Below are 14,217 nucleotides of genomic sequence, written 5' to 3' on the forward strand. Positions count from 1 at the left end.
AGTTATCAAATCATCATCAATACATCATCAACTCAAACAAAAATCATATGAACACAATATATATGAAATTTTCGGAATCTAGGGTTCACAATTAACCCATTAAAAATCGAAATTAAGCAAGAAGAATGCATAGGATAGTTGTTTATACCTTCCTAGCACCTTAATCTTCAATCAAACTTGAAAGATCTTGTGTATATGTGTGTGTGTGAGGCTGCCGATCGCGAGAGAAGGGGGGGGGGGGCTGGCCGATCGGTCTAGTGAGGGAGAGAAAGAGATTAGGGTTTTAGGTTTATTATTATTAATAATAATAACATGTTACACTTTAGTCCCTCAACTTCCAAATGTTGCTTTACTAGCTTAATTAACTAATTCTAGCACATTGAGTTAACGTTTATAACAATGTTATCACATAACACATAAGTCTAACACATAATTATCACATAATTATTGTTTTGACGTTTTTCGTTTATTCACCAATTGTTTGCGTCAACTCGTTTGCGTTTCGGTGCAATTCCCGAAAGACTACACATGTAGTAAGTGTTAAGCGTCATTTAAACCCTAGTTTAAATGTAATGAGGTGTGCGTTACAGATTCAATGATCTTAAGTTTGAATTGACGGAGTTGAGTTAACGGAGTTAACCTGAAATTGACGATTGTCACAGTTTGGTTGCTTACTTGAATTCCCGGGTGTGATTTGCTTTGTTAATTGTTTGAAATCCGTTTACTTGTTCATTGCTTAGTTCTTTATATTTACTAAAAATTGCTTGTGTGACCAGCACTAAAAACCAGTCACTTCATAATATTAAATCTGTTACACGAATTGCATTGACCACATACTCCTTTTGATACGATACCCTACTTGCTCTAACTATTTAGAATAATTAGGTTTTTGATTGACTCAAACGACGGTTATCATTGATTCAAACTGGTGAAGTGTGAGGCCTCACCCAAACTTACTGTGTGTTTGATTGGACCAATTTCACTCGAGAACGAAAACGATAATGGTTGAACGCCATATGAGATTGATCTGATTCATGTCTCATTGTTCAACTGGTGTCTTATACAGAAAGGATAGATGACAACAATTACTATATTTTCATTATCTTGCAATAGTGTATTCCAAGATCTTTTGGTTAATGAATTAAAAATGTCATAACCTGTTGGGGGCAGTTATGTGTAGCTAGAGCACCGCTGGTTATCTGCGTTGAGAAACTTAACCGAATCCATCCAAGTGGGAGACTGTTGGAAATATGGACCGGTCCGCTTAAGTCAACGCGGCCGACCGGGTTATGACCCGTAAGAGTTACACCTTGGGTAATGAGCATAAAGTCCGCTCAAATTTGTTAACCGGTTTTGATGAATAATTACGGAATTATTATTTATACTAAATATAAATAATAATATCTAAAAGTTTATTTATTAGATAAATAAACTGGTTTAGACTTTGAATGAAAGTTGGATTGAGTTGAACTTTTGGGCCCGGTTGATATTTAGTTATGATAACTATAAGATTATTATGATAATCATATTTTGAATCATAACCCAATAATATTAGCCAACGCAGATCTTAGAGCAGGGGTTATCATCACAATATTTATATATTGTCATAATAACCTAATCAAGTGGTTTTGATTTATTTTGACTCCAAGAAAGTTGCAGTGGCGACAAAAGCAAAATCAACTTCGTGATTTCTCGATACAATACAAAGCAGCCTCAAAACAGCCACTGTAGGCTACCGCTGCACCACCACCGGTCACTGCTTGTTGGTGCTGCCGAACGCAACCTGACGCCACCGATGCTTTCGTGCACCGTCGTCATTGTTCGTTCGTTTCGTCACCTAGCGAAGCTCGTTAACCCTTGGTGTCTCAACCGGTTAATCATTAACCGAGGTATTATTTATCTCATCGGTAGTTAACAATATATCGTATATTATTACTCGTACTCGTATCGTTTGTAACCGGATCCTGTACGGTTCCGTTAAATGGTGATTACTCGTTTTATATTCCACTATGTATTATGTTATTAATATGATTAATAATTATGAAATTAATTCTTTTAAACCGGGTTTAAAAGTTAAACCGTTGACTGATCACCACTGAAACCCAACAGTTTTTGTGGCTTTTAAGCGTTTTTTTAAAGCTAAAGAATTGTTGTAGAAAAACAGTAAACACCCCATACATATCCATAGTAAGTAGTAACTTAGGTGGGTCAAACGATGAAAAGCGAATTTTAACGGCCATAAGCGACTATATTGAATTTTTATAACGGCAAAAATAACTAATTTGCATCTTAACGTTAATATCGGTTAATAGATTACTAACCTATTCAAAACAAATGGATCTAAATAATTAACTACTAAAGAAAATCTAGGTGTCGCTTTCTAAACACCCCCCACCCCCACCCCACTCTCCCTTTAATGGCACCATCAGATTGTGCCAACTCTAAATTGTGAAATTCTATGCTTTTGACTCGTTTATGTTTAAAAAAAAGTGTGTCGATGGTCTCACCAAACCTGATAATCCTTAAACGGGTCATAGCATCTTGTTTTTTATAACTTTCATCATAAAACAATAATTTTCAAGGGTCACACGTCTCATCAACCCCGAATAGCCCTTAAACTGGTTATAACGTCTTATTGATTTGTGAAATCTTTTCATCTCTGTTGTCGATATATCTTCCCCGTCACCAGTTAACTTTCGATTAATTACCACCCATCATCCTTATCTTCCCTCTCATGCATTAATCACCATTGTCATCTACATCAACTGTCCCTTATTTGTTGGATTTTCTAATGAATCGCCAAATGAACATCGGTTATTCGGCTACTGGTTCATATTTGGTCTCCCATTACCTCCTCTTTTATTTATGTAACCCTATCTGGGTCAAACCGTTTTCATCTTTATCACTCATACCACCACCACGCCAACCTTAATTCCATGCCTACAATGGCTCTTACTGTTATCTTAAATTTATAAAAGCATGTTTGATTTAATTTTTTTATCTTAATGCTTTCTTATACAAACTCGAGTTAAATGCTCATTCATTTGAAAATTAAAGGAACAATTCATGAACATAAACAAATGTAAATGAACATAATTAAACAAAAGTAAATAACATATATGAACAAATGTAAACGAACATAAACATAAACAATTATAAACAAACACACAATTAAATGAGCACAAGCAAACAAATATAAAACATTAAGTAGATGTTTCATTCAAAAATAAACATAAACGAACACAACCAAACATCAATGGATCAAAATAGGTCAAATTATATTGCAAAATTACTTATAATAAATTAAATTAAAACCAAGAAAACATATTCACAGTATTAGAAACGACAAATATAAAAAAAAATCACTATAATACACGGGACTAAAAGCCAGTTTAGTTATATACGCGCCTCCTTTTATTAGAGTCTGCATGACATAACTCTAATTGGGCCGCTCAGGTTGGGACTACCTAAATGGGCCTAAAATAGGCTTACAATAAGCTTGAGCGGCTCATTAAAAGCTTATAGCAAGCTACTCGAGATCGGCTCGTTAATTATCTCGATCTAGCCGAGCTTAAACGAGCTTAAAAGTAAGCTCGTTTAATCAACGAGCCTGATCCCGAGCTTCATTTATCAAACTCGAGCCGTCTCACGAGCCTAACGAGCCTGTCATTTTATAATTTTTATTTTATATATATAATGTTATGAAAATGTAACTAAATAATATATGTTACGTTACGTATAAAACTACAATTAAAAAATATACAAATATATAAAAGTTAATTATTATAAATAGTTCCTGAGTCGAGCCTGATCCTAGCTTGAGCATGAAAAACTACTTATGAGCCGAGCTTGAGCTTTAATAATAAAGATCAAAATGAACCGAGCTCAAGCTCTGTATGCTCGGGCTAGGTTAGGCTAGGCTTGTCTGCATGCCTAACCATACATGTGTCTGTTTCGCATCTCATTTCTTGAATTTATTGGCATTGTATGGAAACGCACACATGCATAGGTTAGAGCCTTCACAACAGGTAATCTATATTTATGTGAGCGGGTTCTCTATTTTTGTAGAGTGTGGTTGTAAGAGCATCCACATCCCTATCTTTAAATCCAAAATTACATAAAAAATAGTACCTTTTCTCTCTACTTTTCAATTAAATAATATAATTTTATACATTTTCATTCTCCTTGACTCGGAACCACTTTCAAACTATATTAAAAAGTTATAGGGTGTCAGCATTAATTTTTCAAATATATAGAAAAATCATTGTATTTTCTCTCATCTCCAATAACAACATCCTAAAAACTCCATACATTATAAAAAACATTCCTAACAAAATTTGAGAGATAAAATATGAATGCTTTAAGTAGTTGTTAGTGAATGAGAAAGAAAATGTGACTGTTTATGAGTAAATTTGAAAAAAACATTATTCACACACACTCTATAATTTTTTAAATATTTGTTGAAAATGGTTGTGAGTAGAGGGGTGAGAAAATGCAATAATAAAGCTATGAAAAGTATTATTTCATTGAAATTGAGAGAGAAAATATAGTGATTTTTAGTGTAGTTATAGAAATAGAGATATATGTCCTGCCCAGACATCTACATATCTAATAAAGTAAAATATGTGAGAACTCATGTCACTTGGAGATTTATTCTTAACCACAATTTCCCGTTCAAACTATTTTTATATTTTTAATAAAAAAAAGTTATTATGTTAATGTAACCAAAACATATCAATCTATCATTTAATCAACTAACTAATTAACTAAATTTTAAATATCAAAAGTATGCGGGTATTTATGTCAACATAATAAAAATATTTATATCTTTAATAAAATCATATATACCTTTTCTTTATATTAGATCAATTTATAAACACTTTTCAGTGTAGGAATTGAATATGGTAAAATTAATAAACGATATATATAACTCTAAGAAGATAAAAACAAAAAAAAAATTATGAACAAATAATAATTTTATTCTCACGTATTCATTCAACATCCATGAATCCATGGAGTTCTCATCAATTTCTTTCAAATCTGTAACATAAAAGTGTGTTTTAGTCATGCTAATTTTATATATGATGTTATATTTTTATCTTATTTATAATGAAAAATCTTATCATCTTTTGTTAGAATTCGTTTATCCATTAAAAATATAATTACAACTTATATTTTCATTGAGTGCATCTTTTTGTGATTATGAAGAAATTGTGTAATAATTCACCACATATTCGTATAAATATTCCTTTAGAAAACATAATTTGAACTTATAAATATTTAATTTGATAAAATACAGTTTTTTTAAATTTAATCATTTAATTTCTATCGTTTAATTGTATTGAGATTTCCATGTATCACACGGTTCTAAAGCTAGTACTCTTATAAAAATTTATAAGGGTTTTTTAGATAGTTTGTTTTCCTTGGGTTTGACCCGGACTCAAATAAAAGTCGACTTAAGCAATTTATTTCGTAGTATTTTGTGTGCATTAACTAATTCAAATCTCAATTTCACAAAATTTACTAATTATGAAAAAGGTTTATTAACTATGAGAAAAAGGTTGAACTTTATCTAATCTACCGAACAAATGGTCACTTACTACCCAAAAAACTACTCGTAAATATAAGTTTTTGTTGTAATTAGTCGTATAATTTGTGACATGGGTTAGGATATAATAGAAAGTTTTATTTGAATAGGAAGTTGTGTCAAGCAGGAACCAAAAGAAGAAGAGCATGAATGAAAAAAAAAAGCTTTTCTCTTCTTCAAATGCAAGTCAAATGTCAATTTCCCATTAGTTTTAAAAGTACGTAATCTTTTTATATATCATTTAAAAAATAGTAACACCATAAAATCAATAGTTTTTATCTTTAATATAAGTATGTCATTGTTATACTTTTAGAAAAAAATTTCTAAAACCCAAACACCTAAAACATTATAGACAACACAACACACAAAAACACATCATGAAAAATGAATTACAAAATCAGCCGTTTGATTTTAAACATGTATGATTGTAGAATATAAATGCTCCTATTGGGCTATTTGGGCTAGAATATTAATGAAAAATCAAGAACAGTTGGACCTCCATTATCTGAAGAAACACTAATCAGCTCCGGGCAGATTACGGATAATCTGGGGGTTAAATAGATGTTTCCCACGAGGGGTTGGATCCGGCAAAGATGGTTCATCTGATAACCTGCAAAACAGACACCGTGAGCTCGTCACTGAGAGGGGGGGGGGGGGGGGGTTCCTCCTTGTGACCACCCTCCGGCGTGAGAATCAGACTAGATTATTCTTGAATATAAATGTATATTAAGAGATTGCTAGAGCAGATATCAGGTATATGATGTAAGATATAAGATAGTATATGATAAGATGAGATGATCACACAATTTGGGGTATTTATAGCCGAAGGTAGGTTTCCAAGAAGGTATAGCCGGCTGAATAGTATTCCTGTTCTACCAACTGTGGCCTACGCACGTGCCATGCTGGTAGTTGGTGGGTAGGCAGCGGCTGACAGTGACCAGGCCTGCTGTGTATTATTCCTTTTCCACCAACTGCCGGCTATGCACGTGGTATGACAGGAGTTAGTGAGTAGGCAGCGGCTAATAGTGACATACAGTACAAGAGCATGCTGCTCGCCATACTGTTGTCGATGAGCCGTCGTATCTCTGGTCAGATCTTTTGCCCATACCTCGTCAGGTACAGTACAAAAGATCTTCCCGTATCGTACGGACTGGCTTATTTGGGCGGGAGTATTCCCCCTCCCGCCTTTGTGCGGGATTGTTCCCGGCTTTGCTCATTCCTTCAGGTGAACTGAATTATTGAGAGCTAAGTGCCTTGTGCGTGTAGCCTTGCTGCGCGGGTGGCCTTCCCTGATGGCTTGTATCAGCAGCTGCGGGAACAGATGGAATACTTCACCATTGGGAGGCATTTCCTGCGGGAACAGCTTGCGTACTGCGCGTAAGGACGTCACGTCTCTGAGCATGGTGGGTCCTGCGGATCCAGTTGGTTTCTGCGCAGACGTCTCTCTTCAAGGTGAGTCCTGCGGGTCCAACTGGGCTCTGCTGGGACCTACCTCTTCATTATCCATATATTACTCAAGAATCAAGAATGTATAGTTTGTTTGTTTTTGCAAACCAAAGTATATTATTACTTTTATTAGTAACATTATATTACGTTATGAATGAACTTATTTATTTATTTATATATATATATATATATATATATATATATATATATATTATTTTGTTTAGCTTGCCAATGGGTCATCCGCCATTTGGCATGTTATTTTTTTTTTCTTAGTTGATATGTCGATTAATTGAACCGAAAACTTTAGTTATGATTATGGCTCAAAAGTTCACCGAGGGTGTTTATTACACTACAGGGAGCCTTGTACAAGGATAAAATATATCGGAAGACTTCCAAGATCTGATTCACAAGTGTGTCAAAGCGATCGAAAGTCGAAACAGGTTTCCTAAGTTTAGTTTCTTCATATTGACCCAATTAGAAGGCCCAAATAGGTGAACGAACCGGAACTCACCGGTTTTACAATGGGCCAGACCTTAAATATTACTCTCTCTCTAAATAAATATTAAGACATGAGAGCATAGAAATTAGAAACACTTTAATTGGCATGTTATTATTTTTTTTTTTTTTTTTGAACATTCAAGCTTTCCTCCTACTATTTACATTATACCGCCAATGCCAGGAATCGAACCCTGGACCTCTCACCCAAAGGCCAAAGCCTTTACCATCCCACCAATGCATGTTATACAATCAATTTTTTTTACCCATACCCATCTTCAACAACAATTATCACCCGTATTAACACTACTAGAAAAGTAGACATTTTTCTACGACCGGAGAAGTGTTAGAAAAACACATGCTTGAAAATTGCTTTCAACCTTTTTCCAACAACTTTCCTTACAAAATTGCTACAAATATATACCGTTACAAACTTCCTACAACTTTCCTACAAAAGTTATTTTCTGGTTTATTTTTCATTTGGGGTTAGTTTATCCAAGCATAAAAAACAAAAGAAATAGTTGATAAATATTTTTTTTTGTTGGAAAGTTAGCAACAATTTTCCAACGAAATCATATTTTTACTATTCGGTTGTAATATTGTAGCAAATTTAGAGCTTATTTTTTTGTTGGAAATTCGTTTGAAATATGTTGGAATTACTTGTCGTAGGAATTTTGTAAAAAAACGTTTGTAGGAAACGGAGATGTTTTCTAGTAGTCTTAAAAAGCAAACTCATTTGACTCATCATTTTGTCATAGTGTTCTTTCACCCTTGCAAGCATGGTGATCAGGGTTGTTGGTTACTGTTGCTTGTTGATCTCAAAATATTATTTTGTGCAGTTCACAAATCACTAATTAAATCAAGCTTTAAGATTCAGTTATCCGTATTTATTGCTAATATGTCATCTTCTTTATCAGCATTGTTTAACAAATTATAGCGCAAATACAACAAGATACATATCCTAACTTTCAAGTGTTTTCGAATCCTTAGTATCTCAAATCACGGCGGTAGGATGAGACTCAAGATCTTGCGCCTTCGCCTTCTCATTTTCTTGATCACCCTTTTCAACACCACAATTCTGCAATTCTTTGTTCTTTCCCCATAGTAGAATGTACAATCCCACCACCACGATCGCCGATCCCACCAAACTGTTCATCACCAAAAAAAAAAAAAAAAAAAAACTAAGTTGATTCAATTGAATTACAATTGTTGGGTATGCATGAAAAAAAACCCTGAAAAAAAACAAAGAGAACCAAAACAAAAATTAACGGTTTGGTTTTATGGTCTTGTAAAATTTGAACTTACGGTTCAATTTTTGGTTTCTATATAATAAAACCAAACTGAACTGAATTTATTTATTTTCATTTTAAGTAATTTATAACAATTTAATAAATACTCAAGCATATTTATAACAATCAATTAATCTTGATTAATGAAATGATTTTGGTCAACATTCAGTAATTCGTGCCACCTTTTCAATCTCAAATGACGAAACTGAACTGAAAATCGAACCAAACCAAACTAAACTCAGGGGGTGTTCGGGATTCCTTATCTTACCTTCTTATGACTTTTTCCCATTAACTTAATAAGTCACAATATTATGACTTATTAACTTATCTTCTCAAAACATAAGCAAATCCCAGATAACTTATTAAAGTTAATAAGTTATAAGCTGGTGAAAATAAGCAATCCCGAACACCCCCTCAAACCAAAACAGAAACCGAACAGTTTCCAAAATTTTAAAAACCGAAGTTTCAGTATTAGCCTAAAACTGACCCAAACCGAACCATTCACACCCCTAAAGCAGGTAACGGCAAAAAGTACCCCGTACCTTCCGATATGCAACGGTTCATGTAAAAATGGAATGTCGAAAACAGCTGCTATAATCTGAACAATCGGACTGAATGCTGCACTGAAAACTGGACCCCTTTTCTTCACACAATATGACATCCCAACAAAGCAAAAACCTGATCCCACAATCCCCTGTTTAAATCCAAACCATTATTATTATTATTATTCCAATATTCAGCTCAATTTTGATCTGGAAAGATGAAAAAGATAAAGATATACTTACAGCATAAAGGACACTAAATATTTCCAATTTCCCTTTAAGTATCCAGGAAGAAAGATCTCTGTCAGTCGACAAACTTAATGCGAAAGATTGTATAGCACCGAAGAACATCATGATCGCGGTACTAGAATACTGCAACGGGTATCTTTTCCCAATATTTGATTGCAAGATAAACCACGAAGACCACAAAACCGTACCCGCAACCAATGCCAATGAACCAAAAGTCCATCTTGCTTTCTTGGTTTCCAAAATTGAGCTTAGAGTGCTAATAGATTGAGCATGGATGGATTCACTTGTTGCTGGCAAGTGTGAGTGTTGGTTGAATAATGGTATTCCTTTGTAAATAGTGAGTAAAGTAGTACCTCCCACACAAACTATTGTTCCTATCACTTTGGCTCTCCCACCATTTGATTTTATATTCACTTTTTCCAACCTACACATATGTAACAGTAAAACATATGTGTAAAGAGATAATTTAATTATATGCGGACTGAAGGATTAAAGATGCTAACCCGAACGGTAATGATATGATGAATGTGATTACGGGCACCATGTTGAGAAACACACAAGAGAAAGTAGCGGACGTGTATTGTATACCCAAAAGGAATAAGTATTGTGTGAGTGATGCCCTGCAACCATGTAAAGATTTGAACATAGGCCATGCTAGAACATATGTTGTTATGAAGTTAATTAATTATTACTAACCCAAGAATCGCGTTCAAGAAAAGGTGGCATGCTATGCTGTATGTGAGCTTTGTTTCACTCTTTCTGCGACATATATTCAACAAATACGTAATCACAACATACGTACAAACAAATAAACGTACACTGTATAGTCCCACTAATAGCAGAGTTATCGGTAGGGTCTAGACTCTACAACATATACATGCAAAGAGTACCTTTCAAGAAAGAAGGCAACCGGGGCCAAAAAGAGGGTAGCAACACTCAATCGATAGGTGATGAAGACCAGATGATCAAGTCCCTCATCTATAACCTTTTTGAGAAGTACATTAATGGTTGCAAAGGCAAATTGGACACCAATCATGATCAAAAGTGGGTACCATTTACTAAATCCTTTAGTATCCATGGATCCTTAAGGCTATTTAGGAATGTGAATGGAATTGGCAAATATTGTGATAACCAACCATATTCTGGTGGTGCCTAAATAGACTGATAGGACATGGAGATATGGAGTGCATGAATTTAAAATTTTAGTGATGAAAGAACGAAAATTCTCTAGACAGTTCACGTCAAGTGCTTTGTGCAGACAAGGTATATTTCGCACGAGTTTAATAGTAGTTTTTTAATATTCTATTCTTGATATCGCGCTTGACTGTTCTTTCTTTAAACCATTGGTGAATTACAGGAGTTGGGAATCATATAATTAAGCATCAGTATTGAAAATACGCAACTAAAAAAAGAAAGAAAAAAAAATACCATGCTTTAACCTATTATTATAACATTAACACTAACCAAATAAAGCCATGTGTTCAAATCCTTTTTGAGTTATTAACATTATCACTTAGTGAACCACTAGCATCTACTAAGTGGGGAATACTGGCATCTGATGCTTTGGTTGAACCTAAAGGCAGCATTTATGATTTAGAGAACAATATGTCTAATCTAAGTAGAGAGCACAAGTGAAATGATTATCGCGACACCATATATTTTATTTTTATCGTACAAAAAAACAAATATGAATCGACGAATGGTCTATAGCTAGTTATTTTTGTGGTTAGTTTATTGTTAAAAGTAATTAATTTAATTCTTTGGGAAGTCAAACTTGCATTAGGTAACAGCAAAAGAACTTATATATGTATATATTTACACTTTTTCAAAAGGATCCAATAGTTTAAGTACCACTAGAACATCATTAATGCAGGAACTATTTGTTATGCTTATTTAACTAAAATAAGTATAGTCAGCTGTTAGGGACCTACACTTAATAATATTAAGTATCAATGTATCAGGCTACCGAAGCCTTAAGAGATTTTATTGCTGATTGTATAATTAGTAAGCAATGAATCATTAGTTTATTGGTTGGTGCTTATGACTTATAAGTTCTTTTGCTACACCCTGAATAAATACATATATATTCCATACAAATTGGACATGAAAAAGACATCTGATACAGACTCCCTTTCTCCAAAAAACCACCTGATGTCATGTTTCTAAAGTATTACAAAAGTTGCATAAACATAATTGCTCATGCTTTTACGGAAAAGCGATGGTTGTCACTTATTTTTTTTCAACATAAAATGTTAATAAAAATGATGCCTAATTAATTAGTCGATTAAATTGAACAACTTGAGGAAAGTTCATGAACTCGACAATCAGTCTGCAGATAGATGATAATAAAGTAGAATATGTTGATTAGTAAAATCACGAGTGATGCTTATTGTAGAAAGAGATACTTGGTATAATTTCCTTGATCCTCATTATCACCAAACCGGTTACATATATACACAGGAAATCCCATTTAATTAGGGATGAAATCAACTAACAATATTATCTATATTTAACCGATATACATGCCAACTATACAATATCTATTAGACCCCCGCAGTCGAAGCTGGAGGTTCACGAAGGCTGAGACTGGTACAAAAATCTTCAAATAGGGCTTTAGGAAGGCCTTTCGTAAATATGTCAGCAATCTGGTAATGGGATGGAACGTGAAGAACGCGCACGAGACCTCGTTGAACTTGTTCACGAACAAAGTGGATGTCAAGCTCAATGTGTTTAGTTCGTTGGTGCTGGACTGGGTTGCCGGATAGGTAAATGGAGCTTAAATTATCACAATACACCAATGAAGCATGAGTGAGTGGCCGATTGAGTTCCAGAAGAAGGTTCCGAATCCAGCAAATTTCTGCAACAACATTTGCAATACCTCGGTATTCGGCTTCCGCTCTTGAACGCGAGATGGTTGATTGGCGTTTCGAGGACCAAGCTAGCAAGTTGTTGCCAAAGTATACGCAGTAGCCCGACGTGGATCGACGAGTGTCGGGATACCCCGCCCAACCGGCATCAGTGTAGGCACGTAACGAGGTCGAGGTCATCGGTCCAAGAGTAAGTCCAAGATGAGAGGTGCCCCGAATGTGTCATATGATACATTTTAAACTATCCCAGTGCGGAAGGCGCGGGGAATGCATGTGCATGCAAACCTGTTGGACCGCGTACAAGATGTCGGGTCTCGTAAAGGTGAGATACTGGAAGGCTCCGGCCAAGCTTCTGTAAAGGGACGGGTCCTCGAATTCTGGGCCATCAGAAGGAAGCTTTCCTTTAGTGTCAACCGGAGTTGCAACGTGTTTGAAAGAGGTCATGCCGGCTCGATTTATTATGTCTTGCGCGCAATTCTTTTGTGAGAGGAACATTTCGTTACCCGTTCGTTTTACTGATATCCCCAAGAAATAGCTCAGCAGTCCCAAATCTTTCATTGCGAATTCCGAGCTTAAACGGTCCATCAGATTAATACGAAGTTGCTCGGACGATGTCGTTAGAAGTATGTCGTCCACATATAAAAGAAAATACGCGGTGTCGGAACCGTGATGATAGGTGAACAGTGAGTTGTCACTCCGGCTTTGCTTAAATCCCAATTTGAGAACAAATTCGGTGAAACGTTGGTACCAAGCTCGAGGTGCCTGTTTCAGGCCGTATAAGGACTTCTTAAGCAAGCAAACGTGATCCGGGAACCTTCTATCTCGAAAACCCATAGGTTGATGCATGTATATCGTCTCATTTAGGTTCCTGTGAAGAAAAGCATTCGTGACGTCAAGTTGATGAATGGCCCACGATTGAGATAGTGCGATAGATAGGACCGTTCGGATGGTTGCCGGTTTGATAACTGGGCTAAAAGTTTCACCGCAATCAATACCAACCTGCTGACTACGACCGTCGCACACCAAGCGCGCTTTATATCGCTCCAATGACCCGTCGGATCTGAATTTATGCCTGAATAACCACATGCACCTGATAATATTCATAGTCGGTTTTCACGGGACTAACTCCCACGTCTCATTTTTAATAAGGGCATCGTACTCGTTTTGCATAGCGTTTCACCATATAGTAGTGGACAAGGCAGTTTACGGCGAGTTGGGTATTGGTTCGACATGTGTAGTGTTAAGGTTGAAGTGTGGTTTCGGTTTCAAGATCCCGTCTATGGCACGTGTCCGCATGGTACGAGTGGGAAGGGGGGCCGTAGGGTGTGATGTGGAGTGTGATGGCATTGGGGCCGTAGGCTGGGTAGTGGTTGCGGCTTTCGGACGGCGAGAGTAGGTGAGAATAGGTGAAGGTATATTAACCGAAGACGGTTCAGTTTGGGGAGAAGCCGGTTCGTTGGGAGTTTGACCGGTTGTTTGGGGAGTTTGGGGAGAAGTCGGTTCGTTGGGAGAAACCAGTTCGTTTATTGGATTGATGGGTGGGGTAGTAGAGTCCCCCGGGTTGGCGATATGTGGGTTTTGAGAGGAGGGTTTGTAAGGAGGGTTATGGAGGTTCGACCAAATGGATGGATGTGGTGGTTCGGACAGGAATATATACGGGTCCGATGTCGATTTGGTGGTTTTGGAATATGGAAAAACGGTTTCGTAAAAGATTACATGTCGGGAAGTAATCATTTGACGGG

General features: G+C 35.8%; 1 pseudogene across 1 annotated transcript; it reads right to left on the bottom strand.

The window, feature by feature from the left end:
• Positions 1-8,489: 8,489 nt before the first annotated feature.
• LOC143613943 (WAT1-related protein At3g30340-like) lies at positions 8,490-11,089 on the bottom strand (annotated as a pseudogene). The gene is made up of 6 exons (XR_013150212.1): positions 10,499-11,089; positions 10,305-10,367; positions 10,112-10,228; positions 9,603-10,032; positions 9,360-9,511; positions 8,490-8,676 (listed from the first exon to the last, which is right to left on the bottom strand). The product of XR_013150212.1 is annotated as a WAT1-related protein At3g30340-like (transcript).
• Between the last annotated feature and the right edge of the window lie 3,128 nt (positions 11,090-14,217).

Source organism: Bidens hawaiensis, unplaced genomic scaffold, assembly GCF_021521415.1.
Source record: "Bidens hawaiensis isolate Kalapana, Puna unplaced genomic scaffold, B.hawaiensis_p1.1 tig00038569_1, whole genome shotgun sequence".
In the NCBI taxonomy this organism is placed as follows: domain Eukaryota; kingdom Viridiplantae; phylum Streptophyta; class Magnoliopsida; order Asterales; family Asteraceae; genus Bidens; species Bidens hawaiensis.